Here is a 15,009-nt window from a genome sequence, read left to right on the forward strand (position 1 = left end):
TTTCTCCAGGCTGACACAGCAGAAAAAGATACACACTTCGGCTTTCATAAAATAGAAGGCCAGAAGTCAGTGGTCCTCCAACCAGAGTGCCCCTTGGTAATGACCTACACGTTGCTCAAGCAGTTTGGTCTCCTGCAACTGAAGGCATCCATCCAGAAGTAGGCACTCGTGCTTTCAAGCCCAAACACTCAGCAACAACAACACCTCCTCAGGTCCCCCTGCTATTTTTCAGAACCACTTCTGGCTTTAAACAATTCTACTCACACTTCATTTTTAAATACCTGGCATCTCCTAGAAAACTTTAGAATTTCTTTCTGGAACTTTGTGGGAATATGGTAATCTCCACTTTAGTGGGAAGTTAACTTTAACCTCTGGGTTTTAGGAGTCTCCTTTCAAAGGATGTTAGTATTATATTGGATGGTCTCCTCACCTCATTAAGAATATGTGATTAGTTGGGGCGCCTGGGTGGCTCAGTCAGTTAAGTGTCCGTCCGACTTCAGCTCAGGTCATGATCATGCGATTTGTGGGTTCGAGCCCTGCATCGGACTCTGTGCTAAAAACTCAGAGCCGGGAGCCTGCTTAGGACTCTGTGTCTCCCTCTCCCTCTGCTCCTCCCCCATTTGTGCTGTGCCTCTCTGCCTTTCAAAAATAAACAAACATTAAAATTTTTTTTTACAAATATGTGACTAGCAAGGGCTGAACTCCTAAAAATGCTACTGAAATGTGAACATAAATAATCTTAGAGATTAAATGAAAATTCTAGAAGCCCTGCTGTTTAGCAGCTTTTCAGGGACACTGTCTTCTAGGACAATTCCTCTGCATTAACAAGTTAACTTTTGGGGAACTAGAAACACTTCCGTTTTTGGTGCTCTTCGCTGTACTGTGTATATCTTGCAGACCCACACAAAGATACACAGTCATGAGCAACAAAGCAGCAGGGCTGTATCTTCACATCTAAAATTTGGGGACTGGACCAAATAGCCTCCATCTGCCAGCATGCTGGGAAATTCTGCACCAAGCAGACCTAGGGGGGAGTCCCGGCTCTGCCATTTGTTGGCTGAGGAACTTGAGTGGGTCACAACCTCTTAGATTATGTTTCCTCATGGGGCTGTTGAATGAATTCAATGTAAAATGCTTCTCCAAGGCCTGGCACAGAATTAGTACCCAATACATATTAGCTATGCTCCGTCCAATGGGACCAGTTAGTGAATTTAATTCCTCAGAAGCCTACCTCGCCAGAGCCTGGTTTTTCTTCCTGAGCTGATGAAATATCACTGACCCTCCGTGGGGCGTGGCCATGCCCTCTGCTGCTGAACGGCATCCCCAGAGTTCTTGCTAAGGTCTCACACCTTGTCCACACCCCAGCCCAACCCCAGGCCACCAGACAGCAAACACACGGTCCTTGGAGGCCACCTGGACAGCTTTCTGCCCAACACATCTTCCTCACCACTACTTTGCTAATCCCCAAAGGAATTACATGCATACTCCCTCCTGTCTTATTTCATCCCTCACAGTTCCAGGAACGCCACCTCAAAACTCTACCACACAGGCACTCAAGTGTCCTTAACAGTCCTCTCCTCCCAACACCACTCTTTTTAACTCTTGCCCACCCATCTCAAGAAAATTCCTGGGGCACCTGGGTGGCCCAGTCAGTTGTTAAGTGTCTGACTCTTGATTTCAGCTCAGGTCATGATCTCACATTTCGTGAGATCGAGCCCTGCATCAGGCTCTGCACTGGCAGCGTGGAGCCTGCCTGGGATTCTCTCTCCCCCTCTCTCTCTCTGCCCCTCCCCAGCTCTCGCTCTCTCTCTTTCTCTCCCCCCTCTCTCAAAATAAACAAACATTGAAAAAAAAATTCTTCTCCCCAGTGTGTTCTTCCATATTCATTTCAGCTGTGCCCTCAGAAATGAAATCAGAGTAGATACATTTTAAAGCATTTAATGACCCAACAGCATCAAAGAAAAGGCAAGTTGGACATTGGAGAATATAACTAGAACTTTTTTAAAATGCGCAAACCCATAAAGGTGCCCAAAAACACTCTCAGAAAATTCTCAAGTTTCTATTTCTCATTGTCTAAATAAGCATGTTCTTTAGGGATGGGCTATCACAATGAAATCAAAGAGGTCCTTCCTCAAACGTGTAGGTAACACTTTGCTGTCCTTGACGCATGGATCCAGTCCTGCAGCAGCATTAGCAGCTAAGTGGGCATCTGTGAGACCGCCTAGAAACTAATCACCATTTGTAAATTACTTCTGCAGGAAAAGCCAATCTATAGCAGTACAGCCTGTGTTTAGTAAATGTCTACCTGATCAATCTACATACACGAGGCTGTACCATTCATACATGAGAGCTAAGGAGGGATGCAAAGATGTATGACAGGAAAGGGAAGTGTCTGAGAAACTCCCACCTTAACGGGAATATTGGTCAGGACTATGAAGAAGCAAAAATGTAGGGGCGCCTGGGTGGCTCAGTCGGTTAAGCATCCGACTTCGGCTCAGGTCATGATCTCAAGGTCCGTGAGTTCGAGCCCCGCGTCGGGCTCTGTGCTGACAGCTCAGAGCCTGGAGCCTGTTTCAGATTCTGTGTCTCCCTCTCTCTGACCCTCCCCCGTTCATGCTGTCTCTCCCTGTCTCAAAAATAAATAAACGTCAAAAAAATTTAAAAAAAAAAAAAAAGAAGCAAAAATGTAGCTAGTGGAGGTGAAGGGAAAGCAAGAGCCATGTGGCAGAGGGCCTTAAACATACAGGATTACAAATTTGGATTTGATTTGCTGAAGAAACCTCAGGCTTGAAACCAATCGAACTATTTGAGTGAAGCTTCAGGAAGAAGTCCTTTGACACTGTGGTAGTGTAGAGGTAGAGAGGGCAGCGATTGGGGAGGAAGTACAGAGCAAGTGCTAGAACCAAGCAACACAAAGGAAAATTAAGTCGTACCTGGCTTGAAATTAGTCCAGGAGGCAGGAGGATTAAAGAAGAGGAAAACTATGAACACAGAACAGCAACTCCAAGCTGGAAGACCAGAGCATCTCAGAGCTAAGTATTATTGATGATAGGAAGATATCTGAGGTAAACGAAGACAAAGAGGTAAAAAGGACATTTAACATTAGGTGTTGGAAGGAAATCGCAGCAGGTTTCTCTGGGATCAAAGGGAAAGAAGTTAGACTGGAGTAACAAGGAACTTTACCTACATGTTGGGGTGCAAGAGCCCCTGAGGCTGGGCATTCGAAAGAAGTATTTATCTGGGGACTGTAGAACTCAAGAGACCCACAGAATAAAATCTTCGCTGTAAAAAGGCAAGAATTCCTCAGCTAACAGTTTTTTCTATACCGAAGTAACTCACATTTGCATTTACTTTGTAATTTAACACTCCACCTGCTTTCAAAGATACCATCTACTCTAATCCTCACCAGGAGGGCTAACTGTTAGCTCTTTTTCAGGAATCAGAATCCTGCTTGGGGGGCGGGGGGGGGGGGGGGTAGGGAGGAGGCAGCGATCTGCCCAAGCACACAGAACAGCCAGTGAGGAACAAAAAACTTCCCAGCTCCGCTTTTACAGGCAGAAATCCTATTCCTTAATCTTGGCAGAGAAGCATAGCTCACTATGCCAAACCCCAAACTGTGCATAAACATAACTTGTGTAAGATGCTTTGCCCCAGCGATTTCCAATACCACTTCAAATATGGTATCTTTATTTTTGATGCATGCAACAAATGGATTCGACAACCACTTCCATTTCAAACGTTTCCTGCTCCTCAGTCTTGATACCTAGCACTGAATGAGCTATAACCACATATCCACATGCACCAGAGGACTTTAACACAGCACTCTTAGCACTGAGCTAACAATCCTTAGATGCCAGAGTCACCACGATCACTTCTACCAACTAACTGTTGCTCCATGTCCTAAAACTGAAATCTTCCTCTAATGGCTTTTCTTATAGTTCGGTAACAGCTGTACTATAATAAGTGCCAGTTACAGGTTATCTATGCTAAGAAAGAACTTTACAAGGATTAGCCAATCGTCACAACATCTTTTTGAGGTTGCTACTTCTGGTACCCTCATTTAACACAAGCAAACTAAACCAAAGCCCAGAAAGGTCAAGAAACTTGCCCCAGATCACACAGCTAATAAGCAGCAGAGCTTAGCTTCATACCCACCAAGTCCAACCCCAGAGCCTTCCCTCAGCCACCTTCCTACTCTTACAGAGTGCACCAGATTCATTTTTTTTTTCAAGGTCTATGATGAAACCAATCTGTCAGGAAAGCTAGAAGGTAATACAAGCTACACACAAGCAAAAGAAAATTTTAAAGTTATATGTAATTAGATACTCCCTTTAGGAAGAAAAGAAAATTTGTAAATCAACTAGATGTAATCAAAATACACCCGAACCATCTAGCTCGTACATTCCTTAAAAGATTGACTGAAGAAGACAAACTAAACCAAACCAATTTACTCAGATATAAGAAGGGGGAGTCAGCAGTTACACAGAGATAAGGGCCGAGTAAAATTGAAATCATTCTAAATTTAGGAACGAATTTAGCACTCTAGAAGTCACAAAGTAGTAAAAGTAAAAAGAGCATGTGCACACTGAAATGACGATGGCTTTGAAGAAAATGAAATAGTAGGGCAATATTCTAACACAGTGGGACTAACTGTTATGAGACTTGCTCTTTTCTAGGATCCCATTTGATGAAACAGAAAGTTATTTTGCAGAACATAAATTACAGGGCTCTCACCAGGAAACCAAATCCAGACACACCGTGTCTTCTCACATCAGTTTTCCCCAAACCCTACATAAGAGTCTTCCAAAGAGTCTTAACCTTTCACTCGTGCAACACTAACGAAAAAAAAACACTTCTCCAAACCCAAAAAAAACCTTCACTAACACAGGGGGATGATTAGGTGTGTTGGAGGAGGTCTGCTGGACTGGGCAGAATGTCTAATCACAGAGTATTTTTAAATACACACACTAGTTCCAAGTATGCACCAAAACCTCATGTATCGGTTTTGTATCACTGCACAATAAACACCACGTAGCGGCTTAAAACGACAAAGATCCATTTTCGTCATGATTCTTTGGGACGGCGATCCAAGCCATTCTGCTGATCTTACCAGGCATCACTCACGTGACTAAGTCACCACACAGCTCAACAGGGACTGGAGGGGCCAAGATGACCTCACCCGTGTCTAGCGTCAGGTGCCCGCTGTCAGCTACGGGCAGTGCCTCTCCACGTGGGCACTCAGTAGGCCTGACCCTTCACAGCATGGTGGCTTCAGGGGTTCAAAAGATCAAAGGCAAGTGGGGCAAGGTCTCTTAAGGTGCAGACTCCAGAATTCACAAAGCCTTTTCTTGGTCAAAAGACCAGTCCGGACCCAAGCAGGAAGAGAAGAGCGATTCCATCTAATTTTGAGAGCACAGCAATGACAACTTCAGAGGGGACAGGGACACAGCCTACCATTCCAGTATGTCAGAGTTATTAATACATCAATTCCAGAAAGTTAATGGGAAAACTACAGTTCACAAGGGAGCTTTAGTACATGCCACAAAAGTTGTTATTTGTATATAAAATGAAAAAAAATATATGTTCCCCAGATCAGAATTTCAAAATCAGTAGGGCCCCTACGGCCATCTGGTCTCATCTCTAGCCAGTTTGGGAATTCCTTTTACTATAACCTACCTATTTCCCATAACATCACGAGGCAGGGAAACGTTTTCTAAGAGGTCCTGATTATTATCCTGCTGTTTCCTCAAACTGTCAAAAACCATCCCCTCTATTTTTAAAAAACCTTCTGCCACTTAGTCTGATTGTACCTTCTGGAACCAAAGGCATGGAGGCAGGGTCACAAGAGGATTTAGAGATGGCTCTGGAGTCAGAATGCCAAAGTCCAAATCCCAGCTTTGTTACTTTCCAGCTGTATGCCCTAGAACAAGTTGCTAACCTCTCTGTGCCTCAATTTCCTGCTCTATAAACAGGGATAACAGCACCCCTCAAGGGATGCTGTGAGGATTAAATGAATTTACAAAGAGATAAACAGTGCCTTGGGCGTAGTAAGTTCTAAAATGCTATTCTTTTTGTTTTTAATGTTATTGTTCTTATACTAAAAAGGCTTAATTCTTCTCTCCAATAATACTCCTTTGAATATTTAAAGACAATTAATGACACACACTCCATCCCAAACCGTCTTCCAGGGCACACGTCCATGATTCCTTCAATCATTTCTTCAGTGACTTGGTTCCTAGACCCTTTACTATTCAGTCAATTGTCTCTTTATAGTATGGGTACCTAGACCTGAACTTAAAACTCCAGACGTGGCACAGAGTAGGGCAAGACCATCACTTCTATTCTTCCAGAAACCACACTTCAAATAATGAAGTCTTAGATGCATTTCTTCATTCAACACGTATCAGTGAGCTCCTGAGATTCAGGGAGTGTGCTATTTATGAAGACAAAATATAAAATCCCATCTGTGAGATTCCCCCAAATAGGGCTCTCCCAGAAATGCCCATGTGCTAATCCCTGGAACCTGTAAATATACTTCCTTACAGATCAAAGGTATTTTGCAGCCATCATTAAGTTAAAGATGAGGACATTATCCCTGATTATCCACAAAGACCCAATGCAGTCACAAGTGTCCTTCTGGGAGGGTCAGAGTAAGGGACCACAAGCAAAGCAAAGCAAAGTCTCCCCTTGAGCCTCCAGAAGGAACAGCAGCCCTGCCCAGCCATTTTGGACTTCTGACCTTCAGAATTGCAAGGTAATAACCTTGGGTTGTTTTAAGCCACTAAATTTGTAGTAGTTTGTTACAGAAACAATAGGAAACATAACACACCTGCCACTTGGGAGAAAAGTATCTAACTGAAAGGATTTACATTTAAAAAAATCAGAATTTTTTAAGTGGGCTTCCTGCCCAGTGTGGAGCCCAGTGTGGGGCTTGAACTCACAACCCTGAGATAAAGACCTGGGCTGAGATCAAGTGTCTGATGGACACCTAACCAAATGAGCCACCCAGGCACCTCAAAAATCAGAATATTTTTAATCTGCTATAAACTTAAATTGTCAGAAAATTAAATCTAAAACAAAATTTTGCATTCAGTTCTCAACTTGACATTTTTTAGTTTCCACCTCACATGGATATCAATCTTAATATCAAACAGAGCTCTAAGTCTTTTTATATGAACTGCCATTAAGCCATACCTCTGCTGTTAAAAGACTGCCAAAAAGGAGTCACTTTTATAAATCCCTAGTTCACAAAAGCTACTGATGTGATATTATACTGTCTCCACTGAAAATTCTCAACCTGTTTTGAGCCTTTTTAATCAACAAGAGTCATGCCAACTATGTCTTACACTCCCCAGATTAGGGGCATCTGAATGAATCAAAAATTTTTATAATACACTATTTTAAGTAAACTTTGTATTAAAATGTACTTAAATTAAAATTAAGACTTTCAAAAAGCAGACTCACTCCAGTAATTGCCTTCAGATTAAAAGCAAAATGCCTCAAAAGTCCTGTGTGTCCTTTCCTGTAACTCCACTAAAGGTCACCATGAGCCTGACTCCTATCGTCCTAGTTTATTCAGTTGTGCCTGGCTTTGAACTTCATATAAATAGAATTACATAGCATTTACTCTGTTGTGTCTATTTCCTTTTTTGTTCAGCTCTTCTTTATATATTTTTTAAAGTTTATTTATTTTTGATAGAGAGAGACAGACAGTGAGCATGCAGAAACTGGAAGAAGTAGACAGAGGGGTCAGGGAGGGAGAGAGAGAATCCCAAGTAGGTTCCATACTGGCAGTGTAGAGCCCCACGTGGGGCTTGACCTCACGAACCGTAAGATCATGACCTGAGCTAAAATCAAGAGTCAGTTGCCTAACCACCTGAGACACCCAGGCGCCCCTCTTTTTGTTCAGCGATATGGGAGGCTCATCCATGTTGTATATGAGTCAATAATCTGTTCATCCTCATTACTAAAGAGTATTCCACTCTATAAACTACTATCCATTCTACTGTTGATGAACATGTGGGTTGCTTCCAACTTGGGGCCAGTATGAATAGTACTGTTCTGTCCATCCTCTTACACGTCTTTCAGCACACATATATATGCCTTTACTACTGTGTTTATCTGAGGATGGAGCAGCTGGGTCATAGGAGATGTGTATGCCCAGCTTTAGTAAATGATACACCAATTTCCAGAACATTTGCGCTGTCATACCCATCAGCAACGTATGAGAGTTCCAGTTCACCCATTACCCAACCAGGACAGGTATCCCCCACTTTTTGAAAGTTCAGGTTATGCCACTCCACTTTTACAAAAGACCTACATTAGTACCCGTTTTTGTTAACCAAAAGAAATCCCAAGAAGATTTTCACTTTTACGAAAAAAAGGCAAAAAGAGAAAATGGCATTGTGTTTGTTTTGCAGCCAAGCACCCCAAGCAGCAAAAGTGGCCCCCCTCAAGCTCCTTCCCAGGGAACTACACTGAGCATCTCAGAATCATGCCATCAGAGCTTTGAATTGTATCTGTGGGCATCTGTGCTCGATCTTGATTTACTTCATGCATTCACTAGCAAAATGTGTCCTAAGGTACCAGAAATGCCTAGAGGCACCTGGATGGCTCAGTTGGTTGGGCATCCAACTTCCACTCACGTCCTGATCTCACAGCTCCTGAGTTTGAGCCCCATGTCAGGCTCTGTGCTGACAGCTCAGAGCCTGGAGCCTGCTTCAGATTCTCTCTGCCTTTCTCTCTGCCCCACTCCTGCTTGCGTGCATGTGTTCTTTCACTCTCAAAAATAAACATTAAAAAAAATTTTTTTTTAAGAAAAAGCCTAAAAGGGTTATTTTGGGGGTCTGGGAGTGCTCAAAATTTTTTCCATATAAATTAATGGTTAATTGCTTCCTCGCTTCAAAAGATTTCACAAGAACAATCTGCTTTCAGATATTGAGGGAAGCCTGTACTTAGTCTGCCTTTTTTTTTAAATAATTTTTAAGAGAGAGAGCACAGGCAGGGGAGGGGCAGAGGCAGAGAGAGAGAGAGAGAGAGAGAGAGAGAGAGAGAGAGAGAGAAATCCGGAGCAGGCTCCAGGCTCTAAACTGTCAGCACAGAGACCAATATGGGGCTCCAATTCAGGAATGGCAAGATCATGACCTGAGCCAATGTCACTCAACCAACTGAGCCACCTAGGCGCCCTTCACAGTCTGCTTTTAACCACTCTGGTGAGTATAGAGTGATGGCCCACTCTAATTTTAATTTGCATTTCCCTAATTACTAATGAAGTTAACCCTCTTTTCATGTGTTTAAGAATTGGGAGATCCTCGTTTAGGAAGTGACTTGCCCATTTTTCTACTGGGCTGTCCATTTTTTTCTCAATGATTTGTAGTTGTTTCTAAATTCTGGGTATAAGTTCTTTATTGGATATATGTATTACAAATATTTTCACCTATTCCCTAGCTTGCCTGCTCACTCCCCTTATGGATTCTTTAGATGAACAGAAGTTCTTACCAATATTTTCCATTTTGTGTACTATTCAATAAATCTTTGACTGTCCCTAGGTAATGAAGATATTTTACTTTGCTTTCTTCTAGAAATTTTATTATTTCAGCTTTCGCATTTAGGTGTAAGATACAGCTTGATTAATGTTTGCATATGGGATGACATGATTAAGATTCACTTTGTCCATATGAAGATCCAATTGGCCCAGCATTATTCACCGAACTGGCCATCGTTTCTCCACTGCACTGTGTTGTCACTTTTGTCACAAACCACACATGTGTGAGCCTGATTATGGATTCTCTACTCAGTTCCATGGTCTGCCTAGCATTGTGCCAATACCATATTAACATAACACATATTGATCTAGTCGTCCAAATTTGCTTTTTCTTAGATTGCCCAGAATTTCCAAATAAATTTTAGAACTGGCTTATCAACTTCTCTTTTTAAGAAATCTGCTAGAATTGTGACTGGGATTGTACTAAAGCTGTCTATTTTTTTTTTTAATTTTTTTTTCAACGTTTATTTATTTTGGGGACAGAGAGAGACACAGCATGAACGGGGGAGGGGCAGAGAGAGGGAGACACAGAATCGGAAACAGGCTCCAGGCTGTAAGCCATCAGCCCAGAGCCTGACGCGGGGCTTGAACTCACGGACCGCGAGATTGTGACCTGGCTAAAGTCGGACGCTTAACCGACTGCGCCACCCAGGCGCCCCAAGCTGTAAATTTATTTTAAGAGCAATGACATACCCTCCATTTTATTTAAATCTTTAATTGTTCGCAATGTTTTAGCTTGCAAAAAGTTATCATGTATCAGTGTTGGATTCTATCAAATATTTTTTCTCTTTATTTGAATGTGGTTAATTACATTTATTTTCTAATGTTAGCCAAAGTTTACATTCCTAGAATAAGTCCAAATTGGTCACGGTTTAGCATCCTTCTTAGACTGTTAGATTTGATTTACCAATACATCATTTTGCATCTTTTCTGTGGGACTATGGCCTGTAATTTTCTTGTAATGTCCTTATCAAGCTTTAGTAACAAGGTTATGCTGGCCTCATAAAAGCAGCCAGGGAGTGTTCCCTCTTTTTCTTTTTTTTTGTTTGTAATATTTCCTTTATAAAGCCATGTAGGCTCAGAAATTTTTCTTTGGAAAGGATTTTAACTCCAAATGTCATTTCTTGAATAGATACAGGAGTATTCGGCTTTTATCATGTCTTAGATAAGGTGTTTTATTAAAAAGTGCCCATTTCGGGGTGCCTGGGTGGCTCAGTTGGTTGAGTGGCCAACTCTTGATTTCGGCTCAGGTCATGATCCCAGGGTCATGGGATAGAGACCCACGTCAACCCCCTGCTTGGAATTCTTTCTCTTCCTCTGCCCCTCTCCCCTGCTTGCGCATGCGCACTCGTGCACGCATATGCGTGCGCGCTCTGTGTGTGTGTGTGTGTGTGTGTGTGTGTGTGTGTGTATAAAAATAAAACATTTTTAAGGCCCATTTCATCTGAATTTTCAGCCATTACCAAAGCTATTCACAAAAACACCTCAAAATCTTTTACATGTCTGTGGAATATACAGTGATAACACCTTTTTCTTCTCTGGCACTGGTAATATCATACACCATTAAGGTTCATACCCACTCTCCAAACAACAACAACAACAACAACAACAACAAAAACCTCCCCTGGGGGTGCCTGGGTGGTTCAGTCAGTTGGGCGTGAGTCACTCACATCTCATGGTTTGTGAGTTCGGAGCCCCGCATCGGGCTCTGTGCTGACAGCTCAGAGCCTGGAGCATGCTTCGGATTCTGTGTCTACCTCTCTCTCTCTGCCCCTCCCCTGTTCATGCTCTCTAAGATGAATAAACTTAAAAAAATTTTTTTTTTTTAAATAACCTCTCCTGTACTATAGGACACACATCCACTATCACAAGAATATTCTCCAGCAGCATTATCCATAGAAGACGCAGAGCAAGTGGAGTATGTAAACAATCCAGCAATTCCCTCTCAACAGCTATTATCACCAGAAACAACCACACCTGAGTAAAAGGAGACACTAACTGAAAGTTAATAGGTATTTATAATGCTCTAGGGTGGCCAGCAAGCACTCAGAAGAAAAACACCAAGTAGGGTTTGTAACCTAGGATACCCACCCCCAAGGGGGCCATAGGGAAAATTCAGGGGGCCATGAACCTATAATTCTCTCATACATCTTTATTTTCATGAACCTCTAACTGAAATGCAGGATTTCATTTACTATACACGTGGACAACAAACTATACTAATAAGAGCAGTTCTGGCAACTTCGTCACCAGTAAAAGTCAGATGCCTTCATACCATAGTGCACCTGCTGCAAATACCTCAAAATATCATTTAGTGCACCTCCAGTCCACCTGGAGGACTCGGTTGAACGTCCAGCTTCAGCTCAGATCATGATCTAGCAGTTTGAGTTCAAGACTCACGTCAGGCTCTGTGCTGACAGCTCGGAGCCTGCAGCCTGCTTTGGATTCTGTGTCTCCCTCTCTCTCTGCGCCCCCCTTCAAAAATGGATTAAACATTTAAAAAAAAATTTTTTTTCTAGGGGAGCCTGGGTGGCTCAGTCGGTCAAGCATCCGACTTTGGCTCAGGGCATGATCTCATGGTTTGCGAGTTTGAGCCCTGCGTGGGGCTGTATGCTGACAGCTCAGAGCCTGAAGCCCACTTTGGATTCTGTGTCTCCCTTTCTCTCTGCTTCTCCCCTGCTCACACTCTGCCTCTCTCACCTTCAAAAATAAACAAACATTCAAAAAAAATTTGAAAATTGGCTTCTCCAGGGGTGCCTGGGGGGCCCAATGGGTTAAACATCTGACTCTTGGTTTCAGCTCAGGTCATGATTCATGAGTTTGAGCCCTGCATCAGGCTCAGCACTGACAGCACAGAGCCTGCCTGGGATTGTCTCCCTCTCTCTCAAAAAAATAAACATTTTTTTTTTAAATTGGCTTCCCCTAACTCCAAAAAGGTCCATGGCAACCCTCCCCCCCCCAAAAAAAGGGGGAAAAAATCTACAAGGAATCAAGGATTTCACCCTAAGTTAGGAACTCTAGTGCAACAATTAAGGAGCACCTCACCTTGGCCAGGCACTGAGCTGCAAGCAGGAAACACACTGATAAGTAGTACCACCTAGGCTGGCCAGTTCCTGATGTTACCAGAGTTCCCACAAACATCTAGCCTCCCACAATAACTGCTCTCTCCAGAGACTTGGCCTTCACCTTAAATTAGTCTATCTAACCTGCTTCCCAAGGAGGGAGCAAAATAAGCAGTAGATACAGTACAGGCTTTGATCTAGAAAAGGGAGTGTAAAACTCGGCCCTGAAATTTACCAGTTTGTGCCACTGGCATCTCCTCCGAGTCTTTTCTTCTGCTGTGAAAAGGGATAACACCATCTATCCTCCCCAGTGGTTTTAAGGTTTAAAAATAATGGGTTTAAAGCACCTGACAAGCGCATCGTCATTGTTAATATTAGTTGAATCGTTCAGGTCAGAACTCACCGTCCCTATCCTCTACTAATTACAGGGACTGCCACAGAGAAAAGTGAGAATTATTACAGGAAAGATGGAGCATTACGAATGGAAGGAAAAAAACACTGTACTTATAAAAACCACCACCTCCTCAGTGAAGCCCTTCTTCTCATGTTCCCATCGCACTTAATCAAGTACGTACTTGTTAGCACCTAAGTGCCTAGCTCTGCGAATGAATGAGGAATACAACATAGAAATATTGAGTCTCATTTCCATAAAATGCAAACCACCGAGGACGCCAACTTCTAGTTGGCCCTGATCCAAGAGCAAGGAACCAAGGAAGCAGCACATTTCTTAACACCAAGGCCACCCCAGTACCTGGCCCGCCCACTTTGGTGAGAACTGCGGGGAGGAGGGCCTTTCCAAGTAAAGACCGGTGCCCCTGGAGGCTAGACTTCGAAGAGGGAAACTGAGTCTGAAGAATAGAAAGCAAAATAAATCTCTAACATTGGGCTGGGGGGGGCGGGCACTGGAGCCGCAGCAGTAGGGCAGGCGCACGTCTAACACCGCCGAGGAGACCAGCGGGAACCGGGGGCCAAGCCCGGGGAGAAGCCGCTGGCGGGGACGTGCGCGGACTCGGCGGGGCCTGCGGGAGCCCCGCCACCGCGCCCGGAGGCCGGCCTGGCACGGGGCGCAGGGCCAGCCGCCTTTGTCTCCACCGCGCGACAGGGAGCCTCCTCTGCCCCGCCCCCGGGCGCGGAAGCAGGAACCCGAGTAGGAAACGGAAAGCTCCTGGAGCATTTGTTTCTCAAGGGAGTACACCGAAGCACGAAGGTCAACACCTAACCTCCCCGGGACCCGCTGCGGTCCCCGGCTACCAACCTCCGGGCTGTCCCGGGCAGCGGCGGCGGCGTTCACGCGCGCCACGAGTCCCCAACAACCCTCTCGGCACTTCCGAGTCCCGGCGGCTGCGGCGGCGGCCCGCTTCCCGGGAAGCCGCCCTCTTCCCCGGGAGCGGCGGTTGGAGGAGCTGCCCGGCGCACGTGCTCGGAGAGCGCGCCCCCGCCGCCGCGCCCGCGCGCCCTCGGCTCCGGGCGGCCCGGCTCGGACACGCGCGGCGCTCCGGGAACGGGGACGGCCCGCCTCTCGTCTCGGGGTGTGCGGGGCTCCGACGGAAGGGGACCTCCGAACTCCCCGGCTCGCCCGCGCGGGGAGGGCCCGGGTTCCTGTGCTGAGCGGCGCGCTGGCCTGTGCCCTAACCGTTTGCTAGTTGCAGGCTAGCACTTTCGGAGCGGAAGTCACCTGAAACTCCAGGTGGGCTCTAAATCCAGCCCAGTGATCCCCACGGGCGAGAGGAGGTGGCTTGGTGGAGTGGAAAGAGGGCGGCCTTTGCGGCCCGGCTGCTTGACCCTCTTGCCGGGTGAACTTAGCCCCTGTGAGCCTCCCAGCCCTCCTCCGTCTAGCGGAAATAAGCTCCCCTGCTTTCCTGGAGAATAAGTAAAGACCGAATGGGATGAACGGTATCACCTGTAAAGCAATTTACGAAGATAATCACCACTGCAAAACTGTATGCCAGTGATTTAGAATGGGCTATAAAAACTAGAAGCGACTTCTGAGCGCTGTTACCCAGAAGACGCCAAGTCTGCCAGAGTTGCACAGATTTACCTGAGCAAGAGAATCACCTGGACTCTTGTTAAAATCAGAGGCTTCTGGATCCCTCTTCGAACCAATGGAATCAGACTCCCCAGGGAAGGGGTGTCTCAGGTGGCTCTATGTAAATGTGGATAACTCTGCCTTAGGCAGCAGGGAAACACAAAGACTCTAACTTTAGTCTAGCAATCATTGAAATAGTTCAGGAGGTTATCTTTCTGATTGCAAAATTCTCTGAGAAACTAGAGTATAAACTCTCTCAGAACAGGAACTATCCTCTCTTTCAGCTCCCACCATCCCTGTTCCCAACGGCTAATATATGATGGTGTTAGGTAAGCAGGTGTTAATATTCTAGCCCCAAGTAGAAGTGCCCGATGTAT

The 15,009-nt window shown here is 44.8% G+C and overlaps 1 protein-coding gene across 6 annotated transcripts in view; it reads right to left on the bottom strand.

The window, feature by feature from the left end:
* HHAT (hedgehog acyltransferase) overlaps nucleotides 1–14,300 on the bottom strand; it is a 306,739-nt gene extending 292,439 nt beyond the window's left edge. For 2 of the 6 annotated variants that reach the window (XR_007148118.1, XM_047840391.1), the window contains exon 1: nucleotides 13,862–14,007. The gene's annotated coding sequence lies outside the window, so the exon portion shown is untranslated. Of the gene's footprint in view, nucleotides 1–12,841; nucleotides 12,861–13,357; nucleotides 13,377–13,861; nucleotides 14,008–14,281 lie in introns of those variants that run through there. The other 4 variants (XM_047840389.1, XM_047840387.1, XM_047840388.1 and 1 more) reach the window with 4 other exon arrangements.
* Between the last annotated feature and the right edge of the window lie 709 nt (nucleotides 14,301–15,009).

This window comes from Prionailurus viverrinus, chromosome F1 (assembly GCF_022837055.1).
Source record: "Prionailurus viverrinus isolate Anna chromosome F1, UM_Priviv_1.0, whole genome shotgun sequence".
Classification (NCBI taxonomy): domain Eukaryota; kingdom Metazoa; phylum Chordata; class Mammalia; order Carnivora; family Felidae; genus Prionailurus; species Prionailurus viverrinus.